The sequence below is a fragment of the Lontra canadensis genome, unplaced genomic scaffold (genome assembly GCF_010015895.1).
Source record: "Lontra canadensis isolate GAN:19392208 unplaced genomic scaffold, GSC_riverotter_1.0 scaffold8, whole genome shotgun sequence".
Classification (NCBI taxonomy): domain Eukaryota; kingdom Metazoa; phylum Chordata; class Mammalia; order Carnivora; family Mustelidae; genus Lontra; species Lontra canadensis.
Window position 1 is genome coordinate 20,534,004 of NW_022631002.1, and position 25,219 is coordinate 20,559,222.

Consider the following 25,219-nt stretch of genomic DNA (forward strand, 5'->3'; position numbering starts at 1 on the left):
CTTTGTTAAAAGTCAACATAAAAATTTATTGGCAAGTAGCTGAAGGATATAATAAAGTTTGGTCTGACTGCAGAGGGTGAGCTCTGCAGAGCTTCAAGCTGCTACAGTACACTCCTTTTATACTGCTAGACTACTCAGAACTGCAAAGAGAAGAGATAAAGATAACTTTCAGGCTAACATGCTGGGATTACCCAGAAGCTGAAGGTGCTTAACGAGGAAGACAGCAGGCTCAGGTAGATTTAGACATTGCTAAACTTTTCAGAGCACATGCAACAAACATGCTTCAGTCCTTAGAGGAAGCTGAACTTTTTCATTTACTCTTTGTTCCTTTTGATGATTAGCTTGTCCCCATCTTTTCATTTCATTGTAAGAAATAACTCCCTGCTTCATGTTGCCACATAAAAATCTGTGCACGTGTTGTTTAGAAATCTCAAACTTAATGGATAATCACAGCCATGTACATTCATATGCGCCTTCTGTGTAATTATACTGACTTTGTGAGAATTCAGGCTTATTCCAGGAATAGAAGAAAATCCTATGTGCAAAGATACATTTTCCATGCATTCATATTACGATTTTAATGAGCTGGGAAAAAAGTTTTACTGCTTAAAAGTTTTTTAACATAGTTAAACCTAGGACATTTCAAGTGGTGTGAGTAAAGAAACATGCATCTTTCTCTCTATATATGTGTTTATGATTAAAGTATCAGCTTTGTGGCATCTATAGTGCTTTCTAAAATAATGTCTTATCTTTCAAATCACAAGCAGGGACATTCAATGTGTTGATCATTTTGACAATAAATATCTCTGGCCCTAAAATAGGACAGTCAGTTTTCCAATGACAGGAACCTGTGAGAGAAAATTTCCAAGAAACACTCTAAGGTGACTTAAAGTTCACTGATTCTCCGGATGAGAAGGTCATTTCCGGTGACCTTCAATAGAGTGACCCTAACAATGAGGAAGGATTCAGCATTATTACCTTATGTTGACAATGATGTCAGGATGGCTAGGTGTTTGTCATGGAATAAATGAGAAATAAGGCCCCACAGGGACCCTACATCATACCAGTAAACAAACCTCCTCTGTATGACTGCCAAGTTTCCATGTGAGTTTCTCATTCAGAGAAGAGCCGATACATTGATTTTGTTCACTCCAGTTTCTCATTAACTTCACCAATAAAACAAAGCCAAGCTTTAATGGTGATTTCATTGACTCATTCCTATTTTATTACCATTAACAGGCATTTATTGAGGCTCTATGAGAAAAACCGAGTTAGACATTCTATATGACTGGCAACTTAAATAGAAAAGAAATTATGATATCTGACATCCAAAAAAAGCAAGTATGGAAACACTGAAGTTTGTAATCTCTAAAACTCATGTTCAATGCCCAGCTCTGCCAGTACTCAATGGTCCACAAAAGGCTTTCTGGGCCTCAGCTTACTCACTTGTCACATGAGGAAAATTAAATGCATCCTAGAGTGTGACTGTGAACATTCAATAAAATCATCACTGTCACACATCACATGGAACAATTCATGCCTGGCACATTATAGATTCTCAGTAAGAGTTCACCCACACCTCCTTTTCTTTAAAGAGTTAACTTCGTACTAATTTAAGAGATAGAATAGGTACAGAGAAGTACAAAATGATAGAAAATGTTGAAAAATCTTAATTTTAATTATTGAACCTATAGAATAAGTAATATATGGAAAGAAAGAAAAATAAAATAAAAACTTGAGGATTACTCCAATGTATCAGAACCATGATCTTTGGAAACACTGAAGTCATTTCTAGGATTCAAATTTTAATTTACATTTTTAAACTCAGTGACTCAAATTATTGACTTAAAGTGCAAGCTTCAAATACTCCATATGAAAACTGAATAATGTAATAAAGTATGTGTGTGTGCACATATAAACCTTAATACCAAGAATCAGTAATGGCATAGGCAGGTCTGAGACCAAGAGGGCAGTTAACTTCTGAACCAACTGTTAGGATTTGTATAAAAGGACTTAGCATCTTATATGGCCTTGGACCAAACAGATTTCACAATGGTAACATTAATAGTGACTTACTACTAGTAATTTAGAGTATTTTTTCCTCTCTCCTTTTGGTTTATTAATGTTAAATACTTTCTTCTTTTGGTATAGATTGTTCTCATCTTGACAAACCAGAAGATGAGGGATGTTAACCTGATATCCTGCCCAAATGTTATTGTTTTAAGAATAATAATAAATAGACATAATTCTCAATTTAATGTCTAATAGCTATTAGCGATTCATATTTTCTAAAGATGTTTGTGTATGTATATATGTAGTTCATATATTATTTTTATTGGTCTCATTTGACCTGTAAGCAATCTAAAAATCGGAACATGAGTGTATTGGCAAAGATCTCACAGTTAAATCATCTCATGATATTTTCTTTAACTGTCCTGCTTTTGCTCTCTTTCAAAGATGATAATCTGCTGTGGGCCATTCATTTTTAACTCAATTTATTCCATGACTGTTACCTGTAACAGTCATAGTTCCATCAATCATAGATTTATTCACAAGGAATTGTTATAGCTTAAAATATAATGCTGTGGTTTCAATTTGATTAGCACAAATCAGATTACAGCCTGTGAATAAAGTAAATGCGTTTGGATTTCTTTAGGTATCAACTGTCAACACAAACTCTAAAGACAAATAAAAAACACCCTCAAACCTTCAACCCAAAGGCACTTCTCTGCTCATTTCCTAACCTAATGGACACCAAAGGTCTTGCAATATCATTTTCATGCAAACTTCAAAGAAAAGACAATGTACTACCACACCCTTTGTTGAATTCCTATTGTGTAAGCCTTCTTTTAGAAACTTTAATTATCTTTAATTTACAGGGTAAAATGATCAGAGAGGAATTACAATCTCTCTGTGAATTTTAGATGACGATATTTAAAGGCTCACAGATAATAACCTTGCGAAAAGGATGAAGACCCAGAGGAGGAAGAGGTTTTAAACTCAGATCTCCAGAGGCACCTGGGTGGCTCAGTCAGTTAGACATCGGCAGATGGCTCAGGTCATGATCTCTTGGTGCTGGGATCAAACCTTGCCTTGGCTCCCAGCTCAGGGAGAGTTTGATTCTCCCTCTCACTCTCCCTCTGTGCTCTCTCTCTCAACTAAATAAATAAAATCTTAAAACAACAACAACAAAAACTCAGATCTCTAGACTTCAAGACTTACGTATTGTCTTTCCTTTACTACCTCCTTCTACATAGTAAATCAAATATGCTTCCTACTGGATGTCATCGGGCTACATTTGTAAACCTGGATCCATTTTTTTGGCTCATCATCATCTGGGTGGCCTAGGCATCTTTTGTCCTATTTACTGCTCATTAGCAGCAGACACAATTAATAATCCACACTAATTCTGTGACGCTCGAGGGCATTACTATGTGTAAATAACATACTTAAACTCCTCTAAAAAATTGAGTATTAATAAATGAAGATAAACACATCTCAATGTAGGTCAGATTAGTGTCTGTGTTTCCTAAAAAGCAGCATGACTATATTCCTTTCTTTGTTCCTAAAGGAAATCTTAAATCTTACAAATATTCACATTTTAAGACGTGTGTGTTTTTTTTTATGTCTGATAAAATCTTATAGTTGAACATAAGGTTAATTTTGGTTTTATTTAATTATCATTCAGGTGATCAGACCATTCCACAGACATGAGAATAATATCCTAAGAAAAAGCTACAGGCAGTTTTTAATACTGATTCCAAGCATAATCTTAGTAAAGGATAATTTTGCTTTTTGATAGTAGAACTGCAGTTTAGTTGAATCTCTATCTAAATAGAAATTTAATAGTGCTTATTTCATGCTTATATGGTCAGGGTTTTGGTCCAATTTGTTTGTAATGAGTTAGAGTAACTGATATGCTAATCACTGGTAGTTAATTAAAAGTGGAGTTTCCATTTAGCTATAAAACCCATTAGAGTGCCAACCATATTGCATGTTAGATGCCCTGATTCACATATTTGAACCCTTAAAATGAGAAGGAGGTGGTAGGAAATCTACTTGATATGTTGCCAAAAGTGTCACTAAATTCTGTCTAGAGATAGATTCGCCCTGAAGATCAAAAGGCCTGGGTTTTATTCATTACTGTATTGCTGTTTGCTCTGACATTTGAGTTTTGGCTCTCGAATCCTCAAAGACTCAATTTTCCAAGAGCAAAGGATGGACTAGGATTAAATAATGTGTAGGCCCACTTTCTTGTGATTCTGTGGCCAAGATTCAAAAGTAATTCAAAGGTTTGACTCTCTCGGCCACTTCCTAGCTCTGTGATCTTGGGAAAATATATAATTACTCTGATCTTCATTAAGGAGTTAGGATGACATGAGGAAAAATATGGTCCTTATGTGGCACTGGTGCTCAACCACAGACCATGACAGTGATGAAGAATAAAAGATGATGATGATGATGATGGTCAAGAGACAAAAGAAGGAGTGGGGAGCAACAGGATAAGGAGTTGAAGAGAGAAAGAAGAGTATTCAGGAGGGAAAAAGAAAGAAATGCTAGAGTTTATGTATTTTGCTTATAAAATTATAAAACTTCAAAAATATAAGTAAATTTTTAAAAAGAAAAAAAAAATCCATATAGGAATTGAAATGCAATCTAGTGGAGCTTTTCCCCACAAGATTCTGCTAGCAAGTGCTAATCAAACACATATTTCATGGTAGACTAAATTTTGGGAAAAGATTACTTAAAGAAAATGATCTACAGTAAGTAGGCCTCCTAGAACTTTCAGAATAATAGTATATACCCTGATTCCTCAAGACTATTTCCCTGAAATGTCTGTTCTTTCCTTCCTTTCCTTCCTTTTTTTCCTTCCCTTCTTCCCTCCCCTTCAATTCCCTTCCTTCCTTCCTTCCTTCCGTCCTCCCTCCCTCCCTCCCTTCCCATCTCTTCCCTCCCCTTCCCTTTGTTTTCCCTCCCTCCTTCCCTTCCTCCCTCACTACTTTCCTTCCTCACCTTTTCTGAGAGGGAGATGGGGGAGGTGGAGGTTTGGAGGTCATACCGGCCCAGTACTCTATGGAACAAACGTCAGCAAACACGAAAATGATGAAAATAAGTGAAGGTTTGGATCCTAGGAACCTGATTGGATGCTCACTCCTATCACTTACTCTGTCACTTAACAAAGCGAATCCTGTGACTGTGAGTGAGGAAGACAATCCGTTTTTTGAAACTGTGTGAAGAACTAGAATCAACATAGACAATGATATCAGCATGAGATATACAGACTCAATAAATTAGCGGTAATAATATGATAGATTCCAGGTGCACTTCCTCTTGCTGAAGCAAAATAGAGGAAATTGTGTCTATTCTCCCATTCCCCATTTGAAATCCACTTGCTATAAAACATCAAAGACTGATTCCCATATGTGGAACATTGTGGAAACACTTTGTTGTTGTTGACTGTTTCCTTCTTGAAATAGAATGAGAGGAACATGGAATGGAAAACTAAGAGGCGTTTGATGCCCTGAAAGAGTAAGATTGTGGGGGTGGGCAGAATACACATGCTGAGGATAATGCTATTGGAAGTTAACTAATTCTTTCTAGAGGATGGATATCATTTGCAGTAAAAGCAGCTGCCAACTGTTGTAAAATATCAGGATAGCTGTATCTGTCATTGAAACAAGCCAATGGGAACAGACCTTATCCTGCAGGGGGCATGATTAAAACCAGAGCCATTTTCACAGATAATCCATTTATAAATCATGGTAATAAAATGGCCATCATGACAGCAGCTCAGTGACATTTTTCCACAAGCTCAGCTGTATCCAGGCAACTAAAACATCTTAACTCAGATGAAAAGAAAGGCAGGCTGGGGTTCCAGGAGTCGGGGAGCAAGATCCCACTGTCTGGTTCTCTTTTCCCATGAGAGAAGGTGATGTGTTGATGGCTAAAGGAGCTTTATATGACCCTCGTTACTACAGTTCACTTTATGCGCATGCCAGAATCAGTGGATATCAGGAATTTAGGTGTTTCCCAACTCTTTCCTCATTCTAGCAACTGATAAATGGGGAACTCCAAGGGCCATTATATCCACGTCCAATTTTGATCCATTCCTTGCTGTGAGAGAGTCAACAGATCAGCAGGAACTGTAGAGACGGGAACATATGGCAGAAGTCCAGGTATTCTCTACTCGGCTGTTTACATGTGTAATTGGAAATCAACAGCGGCTGAGGTATTATGGAGAAGAAGTTCTAATAAGCATCATCACAGTAACTATCATGCACTATAATGCTACCAAAGTGCATGCCTTTCCCTCAGAGGAAAGACAAGCACTCGCTTTTCACTCCTTTGGGATTTTTCTACCCAACCCATCTTTGAAAACTTCTGATGACTGAGCTGTCATGACTCATCAGGGATTTAAATATTTAAAAATACAGGGGCGCCTGGGTGGCTCAGTGGGTTAAAGCCTCTGCCTTAGGCTCAGGTCATGATCCCAGGGTCCTGGGATTGAGCCCCGCATCGGGCTCTCTGCTCGGCGGGAAGCCTGCTTTCCCCTCTCTCTCTCTGCCTACTTGTGATCTCTGTCTGTCAAATAAATAAATAAATAAATAAATAAAATAAAATAAAAATAAATTTTATCAAAGCCTTTTGTTTTTTTTTAAAGGGCTATAATGTAAATAAATTTGTATAAATCCCATTAAATGACTTGCTTTAATGGAAAGACCAAATATCATGCATTATTAAACATAAATTTATATTTACTTCTATGTGTGTGCATATATACATATATGCTAGACGAGACTTTCATCATCATGTCATTGGACAATCAGCTGCATAAGATGAAGCTGAAAGTTTACGAGGCAAAGTGTTATGGTAAGGGTAACTATTTAATATTAGCGTTACTGCTATGAAAGACACTGCCGCAGTTCCATTAGATTCATTTACTCTCGCCCTTTTTAAAACTTTATTGAAGAATTGAAAAATATAATTGTGTATATTTAAAGTATACAAGGTGATGATTTGACATACTATACACTGTGGAATGATTACCAAGACCAAGATAATTAACATATCCATCACCTCACATATTTGTGCTGTGTGTGTGTGTGTGTGTGTGTGTGGAGAATGCTTAAGATTTACTTTTGTATATCAATTCCAAATGCACTTTCACCAATAACAGCTAACATTCCCACTTCTTGGTAGGATAGGAAGCTTGCCCTCAGAATATCAGTAGTCATCTTAATACAAGGAGAACTTCAAGTGCCTGGGGAAGCCTTCACCCAATAAATGATGAATATAGCCAGTTATCTTTCCATCTATTTGGGGTAATTCCATTTTTTCCAGGGAGGCAGTTTACGTGTATACCTGTGTATAATCCATGCTGTTTCTAGAGCCTACCTGTAGGACTGGGACAACAGTTTCCTTCCTGGGATTTTTGTTTGGTGCTACATACTTGTGTGATCTCTTTGTTGCCACTCCCTGCTTTCCTACTGTTTTTCCTGAAAATTCCTTTGTTTTAAATCTACATGGTCATGGATCCTTTTCTTGATGGCTCCTTCTGAGAAACCCAGCTTGGGTATTTGGAAAGGAGGTGGAAATTGTCAGGAACTGAGTGGAGATGGACCTTAAGAGAGGCTCCCAAGGACTTACTATATTTCATGTATGCGACCTAGGAATCATCCAGTAGCCAGAGATATAGCCCAGGTGAAAGCATCTCACAGGAGATGGCTAGATGGTTAGAGACCTTGAGCTGGCCAGAAATAACTATACTGATTAAAATATTAATAATTCACAGTGATAATAAAATCCAAAAATGATTGAGGTTTTGGGTTAGGTGCTGTCCTAAGAGCTTTAATGCATTTTCTCTCTCATTCAGTACAGACGAAATTGAGATAGGAGCCATTACTCTTTGTGTTTTACAAATGTAGAAAGAGAGGCCTCCCAGTGCTTTGTAACTTACTTAAGTTCTCTTAGTTGTGGATCTGAATTTGTGCCTATATGTGTCTGACTCCAAAGATCATATGCTTAATCACTATGTTATCAAATTTTCTTACCAGCTAATGTTCCTGAAAAAGAAAAAATCAAGACCAAGTCTGATACGATCAGGCTGATATGATAACTTATTGTAGCAAATGGTGTATTTTAAATGCACATCTCTGTGTCCCTTTCATGCGTCTTCCAGGGCCAGAAGATGTGTCCACGACAGTAGAAGACTTGTTTTTGTCCTCAATAAATCCACCCCTCACACATCTCCCACTACCCTCCACACACCCACATACCCCTACTGCCCTATGTTCCAAACTTCAGCTATCTTAAGTGGCATACTCAAGGCCACATAGCTAATAAAGGTAGGTTTGGCATCTATTCTGTATCTTCTGACTCCTAGCCCAGATAGATTTTTTTTCCTAGCAATAACATGCTAATTTAGTGGCTCACAACCAAATCCTAGGCAAAGTCAGAACTGGCTGAGTATTAGATGGTTATCCAAATATAAGTTTCCAATGTAGGTGCCAAAGCCAACCTCTATAGACCTCAACTTTGTAAAGGGATGCTGAGATTTCGCTTTCCTTGTCATGTGCCTGCCAACCCTCTACCCTTTGGACTCAGCCTTGTTTTGAAATGCTAATTTAGAGTGCTTCAAGTAGGTATTAACCAAAAATTATTAATAAGTGCTTCTCAAGCTCAAGTGCAATAGGCCCTATAGAAGACACAAAATTGTTTATTCAACATATTTAAATGTGTCTTAAATGAACTAATTGCTTTTCCTGGGTGCTCTGCCAGATTTGTGGCTTTATCCACCCTCTAGAGATTGGGAATCTGAAAGGAAAGAGGCGGCAGACCAACAGACACTTATCTCTCGGTGCCTCCACAGACAGGGAAACATTAACATTAATCATTTCATAGAACTAAGGTCATAAACATAGCTCCTGTCCTCTTGAATTGAGCTCTGACCACATCAAGAGGATGAAAGATAATGTGTACACAAGACGGAAATTCAAATTCACTGTATTACTCCATTTGTGAGGAATCAGAGAGATAACCCTCATTTCCAATCTGCCACCTCATTTCCCTCATATGCAGGGTCCTCTAAACATAGTTCTCACGAGAATTTGCCTAAATGTTGCCCCTTGATTACAACCAATTATCTTCCACAGTGGGATGACCACTCACCGATTTTCTCTCAGGTCTACTCATTTTTGTTTAACTGATTTGCTATGAGACCTGAACATTACATTCACCAAGCAAACATCTGGGTCTGTGTAGGCAATGAATGCCCTGGGAGGAAAGTTGGAGGATCAGATAAGGGAAGATGATAACCTACTTCTCTCCTCTCTATGCTTTGGGAGGCATTGCTGATGGTGGGAATATATTTTCCACTATTGTATGTCCTCCCAGACAGGGAGCTCCTAGCACTGAGGTTTCAAGCTCTCATTAGATGGAACCATATTGTGGGCTCCAGAACATGGCATGTGTTCCTTCATTCCTGGAGTGGTAGCAACTTCTAGTTGCTATATCCTGATTTCCTCACTACTCACCACCCACTCTGCCCTTTTGGCCTTTTAGTTTTTCTAACGTCTTTGTATCTAGTGCCGCAATCACATTCTTCTACTGAACCACCTGCTGTGGAGTCATATTCCCTGACTGCAAATGGTTTCAGCCTCTTGCCTTCTTATCATGTAGGTATGTACACTTATTCTTGACCTTGATGTCTCTCCCAAATGAGCATAGCAGAGTGTCCATCCCCCCAAATACATCCAACATTTATTTTCAGGATTTTTGTGGTTCCCTTATATACACATTTATATGGGCTTTCTATCCCTCATGCACATACATGTGACTCAAGGAAAAACTTCCAAAACTTATTAATAAGACTTAATTTATTGGATAAGAATTCTTGAGGATGTAGATTTCAGCCCTGAGAAACAAAGAGAAATAGCCAAAAGGAACAGCTAGCTGTACAAGTCGCAGCAAGCCCTGTGAGGCTCCTCAGGCATGAAGCCAGACTCTGCTCTTCCTTTACACACAGTTCCTATAAAGGCAGGTACATGATTTCATAGAAGACAAACAACAAATGGGAATTCCAACAGCCACCAAAATGCAGTAATAAGACTGACACTTGATGAAGAGAATATGATAACTGGAAGCAAAACTTTAAAATTTATTTTAATATCCCAAAGTTGAAACAAATCAGAATCTTTTGATGTAGGAGAAAACACAACTGCCCATATTATGTGAATCATAATCCAATACCAGAATAGGGGCAAAGGAAGCTAGTATATATGTAATGCCAGGAATCATTTTAAGGGTTAAATATGTGTTATATCCATATTGGGGCACTGAAAAAAATAACTATTAGGTATGTACTTATCTCACAAGTTTATATTTGAGGAAAAAGCTCTTAAAGGCAAATACCTTTGCAGGTGTCACCTGTCCACAAGTCTGCATGTTCATTACAAGGGAAAGTATGAAGATATAGAATCTTGTTGGCCTCATCCAAAATCCCATGGCATTACTGCTCAAGGTTGGAAAATGGTTGTTTAGAATCAAGACCCTCATATTCTTTCATCTTAAGAGAAATAGCATTTTAGGAAAGTGGTTAAGCACCTAATATATTATAGAAAAACTTCCACTTACCATAAAGGAAAAATAAACTGTTTTGAGACTTGGCTATTGGAAGCATTATATACAGAGGGGGAGAAGAGAGGACATCATGGAACAGCTCAGATGCAGGCAGTGCTACTGAACCCGACAGCGCTCCATGTTGCAACCCAATTTCTATTTGTCTTGGTGACCATTTATAGACCAGTGGTTAAGCCCTGGCTTTCCTATCTGTCTCTCTCCAGAAATATCCACATTGTCTAGGATGGCCAGACTCAAAGCAGCCTCAGACACAAATACCAATCACTTCCTCTGCTGGTGAATGGAATTTAATCAGACTAGCAAACTAAACCAAAGTTACACAAAGGGTAATATTTAATGCACTTAACAAGAAACCTTTATGCAACTGTTCCCATCAGTCAGACTTAGAATAATACACTGCTATTTTTACCTCATCTTGGGTTCCACAGAAAACTTTAAAAGGCTTAGGATCACTGTTAACTGTCAAGAGATGGTCTCCTAAACTGTGGAGAGACTCACTGCTGTGTATATGAGACCCAGGGGTGGGGGGAGGGGTCACTGCCATGGCTATTCTAAACAAGTTTGCATTCCTTTTCTCTGTGATTGAAATAACAACCAGCAACACTACAGCTTAATGCCCTGCTTTCCTCCTTTTCTTTATCCCCTAATTCCAAGTGCCTCCACTGTCTCTGGAATGTGTGGCGTTCATTTATTATTCAACATTTATTGCACATTTAGTCCATGCCAATTGTCATGCTGGGCACCCCGAGGATAAGAGGAACAAGTAACAGACGCACCTTTCAGAAGCTTACAAAAAAGGAAGGCAGCACAAGTTTAAGCCAAAATTGTGAAAATTATCTGATTCCCCTTGATTTTTCACTGATCAATCACTAAGCTTTTCCACTTCCACATTAATATCTTTTTAATCTACTTATTTATTATTCTACCTTCTGGTATGGGTTATAATAGGTCCTTACCTGGATTATTGCCATCGTGTGAACTATCTTTTTTATTTGTATTAAAAGCTTTTAATTTTCATTTTTTTTATAAAGATTTTATTTGTTAGAGAGAGAGTGCACAAGCAAGGGGAGCTCCAGGCAGAGGGAGAAGCAGGCACCCCACTAAGTAAGGAGACCTATGTAGGACTTGATTCCAGGATCCCAGGATCATGACCTGAGCCTAAAGAAGACATTTAACTGACTGAGCCACCCAGGCATCCCTGTATTATTAAGCTTTTAAACTGAATTATAAAAACAAACAAAACAGGGCACCTGGGTGGCTCAGTGGGTTAAAGCCTCTGCCTTCAGCTCAGGTCATGATCTCAGGGTCCTGGGATTGAGCCCCATATCTGCCTCTCTGCTTAGCAGGGAGCCTGCTTCCCCCTCTCTTTCTGCCTGCTTGTGACCTCTCTGTCAAATAAATAATAAAATCTTTAAAAAACAAACAAACAAAAAAAGCACAAGTAGCAATTATAAAATTCAGTGAATTATTACGTGAACTTACATATGTAACACTTTCTTCGAGATCAAGAAATGGAATATGACCAGTACCCAGAAGCCACCCACACTGAACTTTATATTCTCTACCCCAAAGACAATTCTAAAGTCAAATATGTAGATGTGGATTCAATTTTTTTATAAATGGAATAATACAGTATGTATTTATTCATGTCTCAGTTCTTTTATTCAATGCTTTGTCAGATTCCTTAGATGCTGCCTATAGTGGTAATTTGTTGATTTTCATTGCTGCAAAATATTCCATTATATGATTATACCATAATTAATTATCTAAACTACTCTTGATGTGCATTGGGTTTGTTTTCAGGTTGGAGGTAGTATAAATAACGCTGCTATAAATCTCTTGCACATCTCCTTTGGTGCATGTATGCATGCATTTCTGGTTAAGTAATAAGCCTAGGTATAAAATTAATGAGCCACCTGGTTATATGCACATTCAGCTTAAGTAGTAAGGACAATCAGTGTCTAGTAGGCACACTCCCATTAGTGGTACAGAAGAGAGTTTAACATCCCTTCCTACTCTACAAGAATATCCTCTTAATTTAATTTCTGAGATGTAAATAGGACCATATGATGGTCCTATTTAATGGCTTTTAATACTTGTTTATTGTCCTTAAGATAATGTTCAAAATTCACTAGTACCTGAAATATCTGTAGCTTCTCCTCTAACATCTCCAGATAAATTTTTTTTTTTTAAAGTAACTTCTATAGAGCTCAGTGTGGGGCCTGAATCCAGGACCCTAAGATCAAGACCTGAGCTGAGATCAAGAGTTGGACTCTTAACCTACTGAGCCACCCAGCGCCTCATCTTCGGATAAATCTTGCACTTCTCTGCCTCTTATGTTCTCTCCTCTGACCATACTGTTCCTCTTACAGGTTCACATGCCTGAGGCATGCTCACAGACATCTGAGCTCACACTTGTCTCCCCTGAGATGTTTTTGCAGACCAACTTGCCTCACATTGCTTCCTCCTTCCTCTTCCTCTGGACATTACCCATAAAATGACTCTAATGAAACCTTCCCTCATTATACAAGACAGTGACCAAAATGGCATGATGTCCTTATTCGTTTACTTATCCACTCTCTGTGTTCCCCACTAGAATTTAAGTTTCAATGGAGCTAGATTTTCATAGCTTGGTCTTGTTTTAGTTTCTAGTGTCTAATAGTGCTCAGGATCAAGTGGGCACTCAATCAATGTTTGTATATGAATAAAGGAAACTTAGTATAACTGTACATTTTCTTCCTCCCCTCAAGTTCGTTCTCTCCTTTTTATTTAATGGTAACATGTACTCATTCCTGTGCTCTTGGCTTAAATAGCATTTGTACTGGGACAATGTCTTTGACTTGCTGAACTAAAGCTACTACACCCTTGCGTATACTATGAGAATTGCTCCTGAGCTTTGACTTCACACCACCTGGCGTACTCTTAAAAGATCTATGAATGATCCATATACTTTTTGTTTCTTTGCTTATGGGCCACATTCACTATCTTGTAAGCTCTAAAAGGGCTTGGATATCTGCTTTGCTCACCACCATATGCCTCATGTCCAGTGCTACACATAGACTTCCTGATTCATAAAGGCAGGTGCTCAAATTCTGAACATTAGGTCAAGTGAAAATTATACACACACACACACACACACACACACACACACAGAGACAGATAGTTGCTGATGGTAGTATCATCACCACCACTATGCTTTACCAAGAACTTAGCACATGTCGGCTCCAAATTACTCTATTAGGATGGGTATGGGAGGGGGGAAGCAAGTGTGGAGAAGAGGCAAGACATGATTCTATCAGATGATCTGGGTGGTGGTGATGATGGTGATGTTGTGGAGCTTTGGGACAGAACTGCAGAAGTAGAGGAGAGGATTTCTCTATCAGAGTAAGTGATTATGGCAGAGGGAGAAGAAAGCTCTTTTTCAATAAATTACTTAAACAGCGGCATTCTATCTCAAGCAAGCTGGGCCACTCAGATTGTCTTTCTGGGAAATTTCGGGCTATGAGTGAGAGGCTCTCATTGAGCTTGGTTTTAACTGCTGAGTAGAGGCAATTTGATATAGTAAAGATGTGCTATGTGTGTGCAGCAACAGGGAAAAGGCAGTTTGTGCAAATAAGAGTGAGGTACAGATTTAGAAGTAAGCAGAAAAGAGAAGAACAAAGATTAGGATTAGCTGGACTTTCTATGGCTTTCCAATTCTATTTCTGAAGAAGCCCTGTATACTGTTGGTTGTTCCAAAGAAATTCCAATAGTGTTGGGTGACTAACATAATAAAATAAAAAAAAAAATTCCAATAATTATCCAAAAAAGGCAACTCCGTATGGCTTCTCCACAAATGGTATCATTTATCAGCAAACTGTGACTCAATGATGCCTCTCAAACTTCTCTATGATTTCCATGGATAATGGTAGAAGAGCTGTCAGAAATGTTTGTTATAAAAGAAAATGTTAGGAAAGAAAGAAAGGAAGAAAGAAAGAAAGAAAGAAAGAAAGAAAGAAAGAAAGAAAGAGAAGGAATGGAGGGAGGGAGGGAAGAAGGAAGGAAAAATGAAGGAATAAAGGAAGGAAAGAAAGAAAGAGAAAAAGAAAAAGATAAAAAGGAAGGAAGGAAGGAAGGAAGGAAGGAAGGAAGGAAGGAAGGAAGAAAAAGGGGGAGGAAGGGAGGGGAGGGGAAAGGAAGGAAGGAAAGAAGGAAGGAAGGAAGGAGGGAAAGAGAAAGAGTGAGTCAGAGAGGGAGGGAGAGAGGAAGGGAAGAAGGAAGAAAAAAGAGAGAGGAGGAGGAGGGAGGGAGGAAGGAAGATAGATATGGAAGTGACGTCCCAAATAAATAAATTCTTCTTTTTGGAGAATGACATCTTTTTGTTGTCTGTCAGAAAGTAGCACTCAAGACTGGGTGTTCAAATTGGCCTTTGTAAGCTTAGTGTTCTCCTTGGAGCTCACCTTTATTTCGGAATGTTTAGTCTAGCATATGTAACAAGCTGTGTCTTGCAAGGGGAAATCTAGATTTCCTTCTGCTCTGAAAATGGGAAAGAGGAACTGTTGATATTATAAACTCTTTTCAAGATGGGCCTGAAAACATATAATCCTTTTTCTCATGTCTGGCACACCCCACAAGAGACCATATTATAGAATCCACAGGAAGCCTGTTTCAGAACCCAATGGCATTTTATAGAATGGATGTCCAACATATGAAAACAATTTAGTTCTATAATATAAAAAGCCAGATACTATTCATATGCAATGCAGCTAAGCTACTCTTTCCTTGTCTTTCTCTTCTATAGTTTATATATACACATATACATACATATACATTATATATATATATATATATATACATGATATATACTGATATATAAAAGAGGAGGCCTACTGCTAATCAAATTGACAGACACCTGAGTATCTGTGTTTGTGTGTTTCACAAAGAATTGGTGCTCAGTGTCAGTGTCCCTCATTTTATCCAAAGTTTGAGAGGGATGAAAAACTAGTAAATGTGTCTAACCAAAACAATGATTCTAATGAATTCAATTTTGAGCTACTCAGAAGATGGCTAAAAGCACTGACTCAGAAGCCTGATGGTATGTAAAACCAGCAGTATTTTGGCTCTGCCACTTACTAAGTATGAAATGTTGGGTGAGATACTTAACCTCACTGTATCCCAGTTTCCTGATAGGATTCATGTATTAATAGATGAGACTATTTAGAACATTTTCTGATGTTGTTTTATCTTATAAATATTATCAATATGTTCTACATTATAAATGTTAATTATTTGTGGCTAAAAATAAGCTACATTCATCCCTTTCAGTCTTCCCGTCATGCTTGTTTTTTAGTAAATTGAATCACACCTTTCAGAAATTAAAAAAGTCTAGTTGCATGTAATAAATTTTATTGTAGACACACACCATGAGATAAGACCACTGAACTAGATGTTGAAGTTATAACGGTAAATAAGAAAAAGGGGGGGAAAATCCCTGCTCTTGTGGAAAAGAGAAGTCATGTGACCCCCCAGTGTGGCAGACATTTTGAAAGAGCACAAACAGAGAGAATTGAAATGCTTTGCCATGATCCAAGCTAAGAGACAAGCCCTGACCCAGCACTTCCCGAAATGAGGCATCCATACTACTAGAAGGCAATGGGATAAGCTACAGGGTGCAGCAGAGGTTAAAAATAACACCATTTACATAATGAGTTTCCTTCTGATTACCTAAAGTAGTCCTCACTTTGGAGGTGGCTGGTCACACCTCTCTAAAACTTGGTAATCCCCATCTCAGCAGTCAGAACTGACCTCTATGCACTGGTTTGCAGCTGCAATTACACAACTCCTTTAAAAAAAAAAATTGTAATTACTTTAAGGTTATCTTCTCTTTTCTGTCCTAAGCTGGTTTTCCATTCATAATTGGAACATAAGAGTTATTTTTAAATAACGGATTTAAGTTTCTGAATTTAGATAAATGTATTAGGTAAATAATAGTTTACCCGTTCTGTGGGCTAGGAAAATATGAAAGAGATGGTAGTCAGTGGCCAAAACTAGGTGTGCACTTGACAGCGGGGATTAAGAAACAGATTCATGTTTAGAATAAGGAGATGTTAGTAGTTTGTTTAGAAGGGAAAGAGCTGCAAATGGTCAAGTGGCCAAATGATTCTGAGCCTCAGCCAAACTTCCAGTTGGTTCAAGGTATCTGAAGAGTGACCTACCAGATAAATGCCTGCGATGGCTACAGGTGGGAAGTCCATTTGAGAAATGTGTAATAAAGCTCAACTACATTCTCTCTGTATTCAATCTTTTAACAAAGCCCATCTCTGCACAGTTCTGTGTTTTTCTTGGCCATGTCAAGGGAAGTCAGCATCCCTCTCAAGGGTCTGAAAAGGCAACACTAATTGTCCTCCGTATTCAAAATGATGGGATTTATTCAACAGGGTATCCCTGGAATATGGAAGGACCCCAGTGAGGTTTAAAAAAACGCACAAGTTACCTGGTTTTTAATCCCCTTAAAATGCAAAATGCTGTCCAATAGGACATCATTATTTTATTTTGTTTTTCTGATAGCTCTCCTCTTTTCTTTGATGATCGAGTAGACCAGTATATTTGGGGCCATCAATGTCATTTACTAGCAGAAGAGACTTAGGGAAAAGAAATATAAATATACCAAACATAACCACTGTGAGTTTTAAGTTCCACAGGAAAATAGTATCTGTTCTGTATACTTTGCTGGTTGTTTGGGAATACCTCACAAAATCACACAGAAAAATATTCCCAAGTAATTTTGGTGAAAATAAACAAAAAAGGATGTTCTGTTACTCAGTGTTTAATATACAATATTTCAGGATCACAAGCACCCATGAGAATTTATGATGAAATAAATCCACAATCATCAACTGAAATGCTTTTTCCTTAGGACAGAATTTTCTTCCCCCAAGACAGCAAATCAAACCTTTGATTGCACTCCTGTGTGTCTGTATACACATAGAGGTTCTCACCCCCCACACACTGACATTTGGGGCCAGACAATTCTTTATTGCAGGGTGTGACCTGTGCATCAGAGGATGTAATGTACCCATTACATGTGAGTAGGATGCCTTGTGATGACCAATAATGCCTCCAGACATTTAGCTGGTAGGTCCAAATTGTCCCTGGTTGAGAACCATTGCTACAGAGTTATGTGTTATTTCTCTCACTGTATTAAAGTTGTTTGTTTTTGTGACTATATCAGTAGATTAGAAATAATCTATATGGCATTGAGCACTGAGGTGTTTGTATAGTGGCTACTCATTTCTTTTGGATTTTCTAGACAACACTTACTATATAGATAGGCAAAAATTCCTATTCATCTTGTTTGCATTTCAAGGAGATACCTAGTAGGGGGATGATGCACAAGTCTCAGACACATTTCTTCAGTGACCAATTAATGATTGAACTCTTCAAAGGCAAGAGCATCTAAATAATTTACAACTCAGCATTTCCAGTATTAAATACAGTGTAGGGCATGTAGGGATTCTCAATGAATGTTTTAGGGATGAATCAATGAATGAATGGATAGAAGGATGAATCAAGAAAGATAATCTCACATTCACAGGCCAGACATTCTCACATGTGTACATCTCTAATCTTCCTCTGGAGTTATTACGACTACAAACATCTGAGCTGCCAACTTTCTGCCTGAAACTCTAAACAAGATTCCAGGTGAGGAAACGTCTTTGGCAGGAACCCAGCAGACCCAGCAGAAGCTCACAGGAGGAAATCTGCACAGACTTAAGTGAAAATCAGATTCATCCTAGCTGAACTAATCTGTGACTAGGAAAAAAAAAAAAAAAAGTCATTGCAAGTCACCACGGTTGGGTAGGGACATGAAAGACTGAGATCTGACAGTTTAATGCCAGACAGTTTCACAGAGGCAGTGTCCAGAACAGATATTAATGGTGCTGTTGCTTCTATAAAGCTATAGAACAAGCTCCCTCGTTGAATCAGGGGAAGAACATTTTAGATCTACAGGGTATCTTGGGAAAGAGGAAACCATGTGAGTCACCACAAAGTTTCCTCTTTTTATTCCTTCTTACAAGGAAATCTGGGTCTTCTGAATTGACTTGGATTCTGCTAGGAGCTTTATCAACCTCGGAAGACTTGATTGGCCTTTTTGGGGGTGGAGAAAGGTCATAATCTTCTGGAGAGAAATCTTCTACCACCATCTATTCAGCATCAAGTCCTTATCTTCAGGGGCAATCTGATTTGGAATCCTGAGTTTCTGTAGTCTCTTTGTTCAAGAAAGTTTTAATTTTGAGGCTTCCCTGTTCTCTACTAAACTAAATCATTGTCAAAATTTAGGATGTTTCTTAAGCAAAATACTCTGAGAATCATTTCTCAGTCATACCATCTCTTATGTCTATCAAAATTATTTCCTATCAGGACACCTGGTTGGCTCAGTTGGTTCAATGACTGAATCTTGATTTTTGGCTCAGGGCATGATCTCAGGGTTCTGGGATTGTCCCTGAAATGGGCTCTGCACTCAGCAGGGACTCTGCTTGAGATTCTTTCTCTCCTTCTCCCACTGCTCATGCACATGCATGCACTCTCTCAAATAAATAAATCTTTTAAGATATATTTCCTATAATGATTTGATTTGTTTGTAATCTCTATTCTATTTAAATTCCTTGAAGGCAAGAATAGTTCCTGAATAATAATAACAGTAATACTAAACATAATTAATACTAAAGTAATACTAAAAATAATTAAGAAGGAAGAAGAGAAATTAAAAATTTTGCTAAAGAATACTATTTGCTAAAAAATTCTAGTCAATGACTACAGCATTTTGCCAAAAAAATTACATTTAATTTTCAACACAAATATTTTAAAAGACTTTTTATTTATTTGAGAGAGAGAGAAGGAGAGAGAGAGCAAGAGCACAAGCAAGAGCAGTAGGGAAGGTCAGAGGGAGAGGGAGAGGCAGACTCCCTGCTGAGCAGGGTGCATGACAAGGGGCTTGATCCCAGGATGCTGGTATCATGACCTGAGCCAAACACAGTTTCTTAACTGACTGAGCCACCCGGGACCCCCTAATTTTCAACACTAATTTATGAATCAGATTCAACTGTATATTTTTGTCTTGAGTACTTCATACAGGTTCTGACATAGTGATATCACTAAGTACTGCTGCCATAAACCTATATAAAAAGAAGTTGAAAAAGTAAGGTAAGGAACAGGCCAAGAAGTACCATAGATTGAGGTTCAGTGTTTGCTAATGGACACTGGGATTAAAGTATGAAGATTTCAGTTTTGTATCTTGTTTGAGAGTTTACTTAATTATCCAAGTCCTTACTCTCTATATTAATGACTGTGGATCATGATATCCACTAAACAGAATGGTTGAGAGGATGTGGAATTCAGTGCCCAGTCTCTCCTTCTATTAATATTATCAACTGTATATACCATAATGAAAAAATAAATAAGGTTAAAGAGGCATTCAGATAAAAACTGGTTATTTACCTCCCTCCCCCCCATCCCAGATTCTACAGATTCTATTGGGTTAAGGCAAATTTATTACCACTGCTCAAAAAAAAAGAAAAAAAAATTCTAGTTATTCGGTCTAGTTATTATACAATATACTTAAATTCCAAGCCCATTTCTTCAAATTAATGTCATACATTTCATATTCAACATATCTGGAGGGATAGCACACTGCATATAGTTAGCTAACATACAGGGAATTTATCAGAAACTCTTGGTATCTTAATCCAACTCCAAGGTACCAATTTATGTTTGTTTGCATTGTCAAGATGGAGGGTCATATGACTCTTTTGAGTGAACAGTCATGAGGAATGTGTAATCCAAAATCCCACATGATACCTCCTTCACTAAACTGATAATTTAGAAAACTGCAACTCTATTTAATACTTTAATGTTAATGGGGTACTTTTGATTAGTTTTGACAACTCCAAGTTCTAGAAACATATAAAACTTGGTAAGAACTACTGGAGCATTTATTTACCATCAATAAACTATTGTAATCTATTTTATTTTATTTTTAAGGTTTTATTTATTTATTTGAGAGAGACAGAGATAGCACGAGAGAGCACAAACAGGGAGGAGAGGGAGAAGCAGGTGTTCTGCTGAGCAGGGAGCCCGACTCAGGAATTCCTTCCAGGACCCCAGGATCATGACCTGAGCAGAAAGCAGATGCTTAACTGACAGAAGCACCCAGGCACCCCCATTGTAATATATATGAATTTGTTTTCCAACAGTATTTCTCAATGAGGTTCTATGATCAATGATTACTTCCTCTGTGAAATATTTTTCACAACAATTTGAGAACATTTTCACAATACTTTATACTAATAGAAGAAAACACCTCTGGTTAAAAGGTCTTAAATAAACCCCATTAACAAAAGATCTGTGTAGGACTAAAAGGTACTCTTTTTCCAGATATTGATCAATTTCCTTCAAGTAAGTAGCCTCTTGACATGTCCAAGGAATATGTTTGGATTCTCTATGAATGCTCCAATTAGCAAATACAACTCAAGCATATTCTTTTCATCATAAAATGATGTAAAATTTGGTAAAAAAAAAAAATTAGTGACCCTTTCATGTCTTTAATGATATAAATTTTAAAAATGAAAGTCATACAAAAAGTTATTAAATAAAATTATACAGGATAAAGCTATAATATCTTACAACTCTAATTTTCTCTATTTGCATAGTGGCATCTCATAAGGTCATATAAGGGTAGGTACACTTAAATTGTACACTTAATAGTACACTTAAATTGCTCGTAATTGGTATTAATAATTAACATATACTGTTATATTAGTTTCATGTGTATAATATAGTGATTTAACAATACTATATATTACTCAGTGCTCACCATGATAAGTATTCTTACCTCTTTACCTATTTCACCCATCCCCTCACCTATCTCCCTTCCGGTTACCATCAGTTTTTTCTCTATAGTGAAGAGTCTGTTTTTTAGTGTGCCTCTTTTCTTCTTTGTTCATTTGTTTTGTTTCTTAAATTCTACATCTGAGTGAAATCATATGGTATTTGTCTTTGATTGACTTATTTCATTTAGCATTTTACACTCTCCATCCATATTGTTGCAAATGGCAAGATTAAATGATTTATTTTGACTGAGTAATATTCCACATTCCACATATATTCATATATGCATATATACATATATAGACATATGATGGGATTATATATATTCCCATCTTCCTTACCCATTCATGTATCAATGGACAAATGGACACTTGGATTGCTTCTACAATTTGGCTATTGTAAATAATGCTGCTAGAAACATAGGGGTGCACATATCTTTTCAAATCAGTGTTTTCAGAGTCTTTGGGGTAAATACCCAATAGTGTGATTACTGGATTATTGGGTAGTTCTATTCCTAACCTTTTGCGGAAACTCCATATCTGAGTAGGGATTTCATTTAGGTATCTGAATTAATAAATCTAGTAAAAGTTAGCAAAGATGTTAGGAATAAAGATGGGAATTTAGAGTCACCAGTACTGAGTAGCTATATGAAGGAATGGGGGCTGATAGCACTGAGATGTTAATGATAATAAAGATGATTTGTGATAATAATAGTAATATCATGACCTATCCTGAAAGACAAATTTTTATCACCTCCCAGAGTCTTCATGCACAAAACCATTTTGTGAGATAGATCCTAGGTTATTACTAGCTGAGTGTCACCAGCTAGCAATTCACTCTTGTCCACTATTCAATCAAATCCCCAATTTCTAAAGCCCTTCAAATAACTTTGTATATCTGAGGTTGCTTTTGAATACTTGATATTGCTAAATGCTTTATATTCCAATGGATTTTCTCTGTACTCAAAAATTTTTTAACACTCATTCAAAGTCTATTTTGAAAAAAAATATCATGGATCCTCAGAATACCAAAATTGTTCATCAAAATAAACTTAAAAACATCACAGGCTCTTAAATTTACTATGTGTGATGCATTATCAAAATGAATTATTACCATTCATTCAAAACTCACATAATACACACACAGACTACGAACAAAGACAACTGACTTAGGAAAGACCCGGAGGGGACTTCCCCTTACACAGCAGCCCTTTCTATAGAATTTAGAAGGGTCTGTTTCATCTGGTTGGTGGGGGAGTGGGGGGTGGTACTAATTAATAGAATATCCTCGAACCTATCTCCGAAGATTCTTACTTAGTATTTCTGAGGGGTACCATTTTAAATAAGGGTTAATATTTTCCCCTTAGTGGCGGTGCTTCCAGCATCACACTTTGTGGTCATTATCTTAGTCTCCCAAGAAGGTCACCAGACTGAACATTTCTTAAGATGCAATTCCAAATAATGAAGTATTAAAGCATTTGTCCCTATAGACAGAATCTTGAATCTTACCAAATATAATGGACCACACAGGACACCATCCAGATTTCCCTTTGAGACAGAGGACTTATTACTTAGCGACTGGCACTGCCGTCAGTGGACAACCCTCAGCTGGAAAGCACCGTGGGAGGGAGTTGCCTCAGACAAAGACAGTTGTGTCAAGATTACATCCTTGTCTCCAATAGGGCTGGGGAGAGCAGCCTGCTCTCAATGTCAAGTGACATTGCCTTGCAGAAGCATAAAAGTCGTTCCCCACCCTGCCAGTTTATTTAGGACAATGTTGAAGGGAATACTCATTCATAAAAGTCCTGCATATAGATCTCTACCTCAGCATCTATTTCTGGGAACTCCAATTAATACAGAAGTTAACTAACAAACAGTCACTGTTCTTTTTAGTTGAAAACAGCTCATTATCTCAAATATCATAGAGCACAGAAAGTCAGAATGAGTTCTAACCATGTTCTACAGAAAGTTGAGCATTTCAGACACAGGAACTGAATTCCACCACTAATGCTCCATGGCAAGACTGGTTCTGTGAAAAAAGGATCTCAGATCTCAAGAACTGCACATGGGCCAGAATTAGACGAGAGCATGAATTGGTGCAGGGGCTTTGACTTGGCACTTCTTAATGTGAAGTTTGTACTGATCTCCTTCCTGCCACTTCATGCATAGATGGGCCTGCTAGATTTAAGGGTGTGGGATTAGGTAGACAAAAGTGGCTGCTGTAAAATTACCCAGTGCCCTTGATCTGTAAGATTGTCAGAATAGAAGTGGGTAGGGTTTATTAGCTCTGAAAGAGGTTAGTATCAGGGATATGGTTGTGTTATTTGAAAGAGCTCCTGTCCACCTCTACCCTTCTATGCTGAGGGTTGAAATTCCACTATTTGAAATTTAAGACAGGAAGAAGGGATAAAAGTCTAAAGCCATTAGAAGTTAACTGTAACATGAAGTGAACCTGTTCTTAGACACAGTAGGGGATACCATAATAAAAGCTATGTTTCCTGATCAGTGTAGGGAGAGCTCCAAATCCCAGGGTGCATCCAAATGTTCGTGCTTTGAAAAGGTTCTATCCACATCTGGCCCACCTCCTCCACATCTTCTTGACTTATAAAAGGGAATGGGCATTACTCCCCTCTTTCAACTTTTCACTTTGTTGTCTAATGAAAACGGTAGCAAAGGGAGCTAAATAACTAGGTGGTAGGAAGTAAGACAGTGCAAAGGAGCAAGAGAGAATGATCAGTGAGAATTGATTTTTTAACCCAGTATAAATCAATAAAAACATCATGGAGGAATAGCTTTTGACCCAGGTTTTAATGGCTATGTTATCATTGCACATTCAAAGATATACCAAGATTTTCATTTACTTTCTAAAGGAGATACAATAAACCATAATTTTGCTATAGTTTTTAATATCCCCAATATGCTAGGTATATTGTTTGCTGTTATGAATGCATTAGAGAACTAGTTTAATAAAATTCCTGTTCTCAAGGTGAGCTGCTTATATCACAGAGGAATGTAATAGCAAATTAGTAACTAGAAAATGCTAAAAAATAATTAAAAGCAGAATATGGATATCAACTATTTATTTGATTTCTAAAGCTTGATGGTATTAAAATGGATTTAATTCTATTTGACATTCTAGGTTTGAAATAAACTTACTTGAATTCCTAGAGAAAAATGAGACAGATTTGCATTCAGTTTCAGAGGCAACACAATGTTCTCCTTCTCTGTTCACCTCGTGGAACAAAAGATAGAAAACAGGATTGGACACAAGACGTAAGTGGACTTCAATGCCATCTCAGTAAAGAATTAAGTCAACATCATGAGGAGGTCTAGACCTTGGATATCCCTTCAGACATTTGCGTCCAATATTGAACATTAGGGTCCCTAATTTGACTAGTCTTCAGGTAGGGACTGCTACCAAGCAAGGGATATAACTTTGGGGAAGGCAATTACATTATGTTTGGGAAATGAAGAAAGACTCAACTTAGGTGCCAGCTGGTAACACTCAGAAGCTGGAGGAATGAGTGTCTTAATCCCGAAGGTGGCATCATGGTAACACACCATAGCCTCCATTGTTGTTTCTACTGCAATTGCTTTTCCTGTTAACAAAAACCATATTTCTTACTGTGTTCAGACCTTTCCATAAAGTATGAGTTTGGGAAAAGCATTTTGTGTCTCCCCAAAATTTATGTGTTAAAGTCTCAACCCCTGATGTT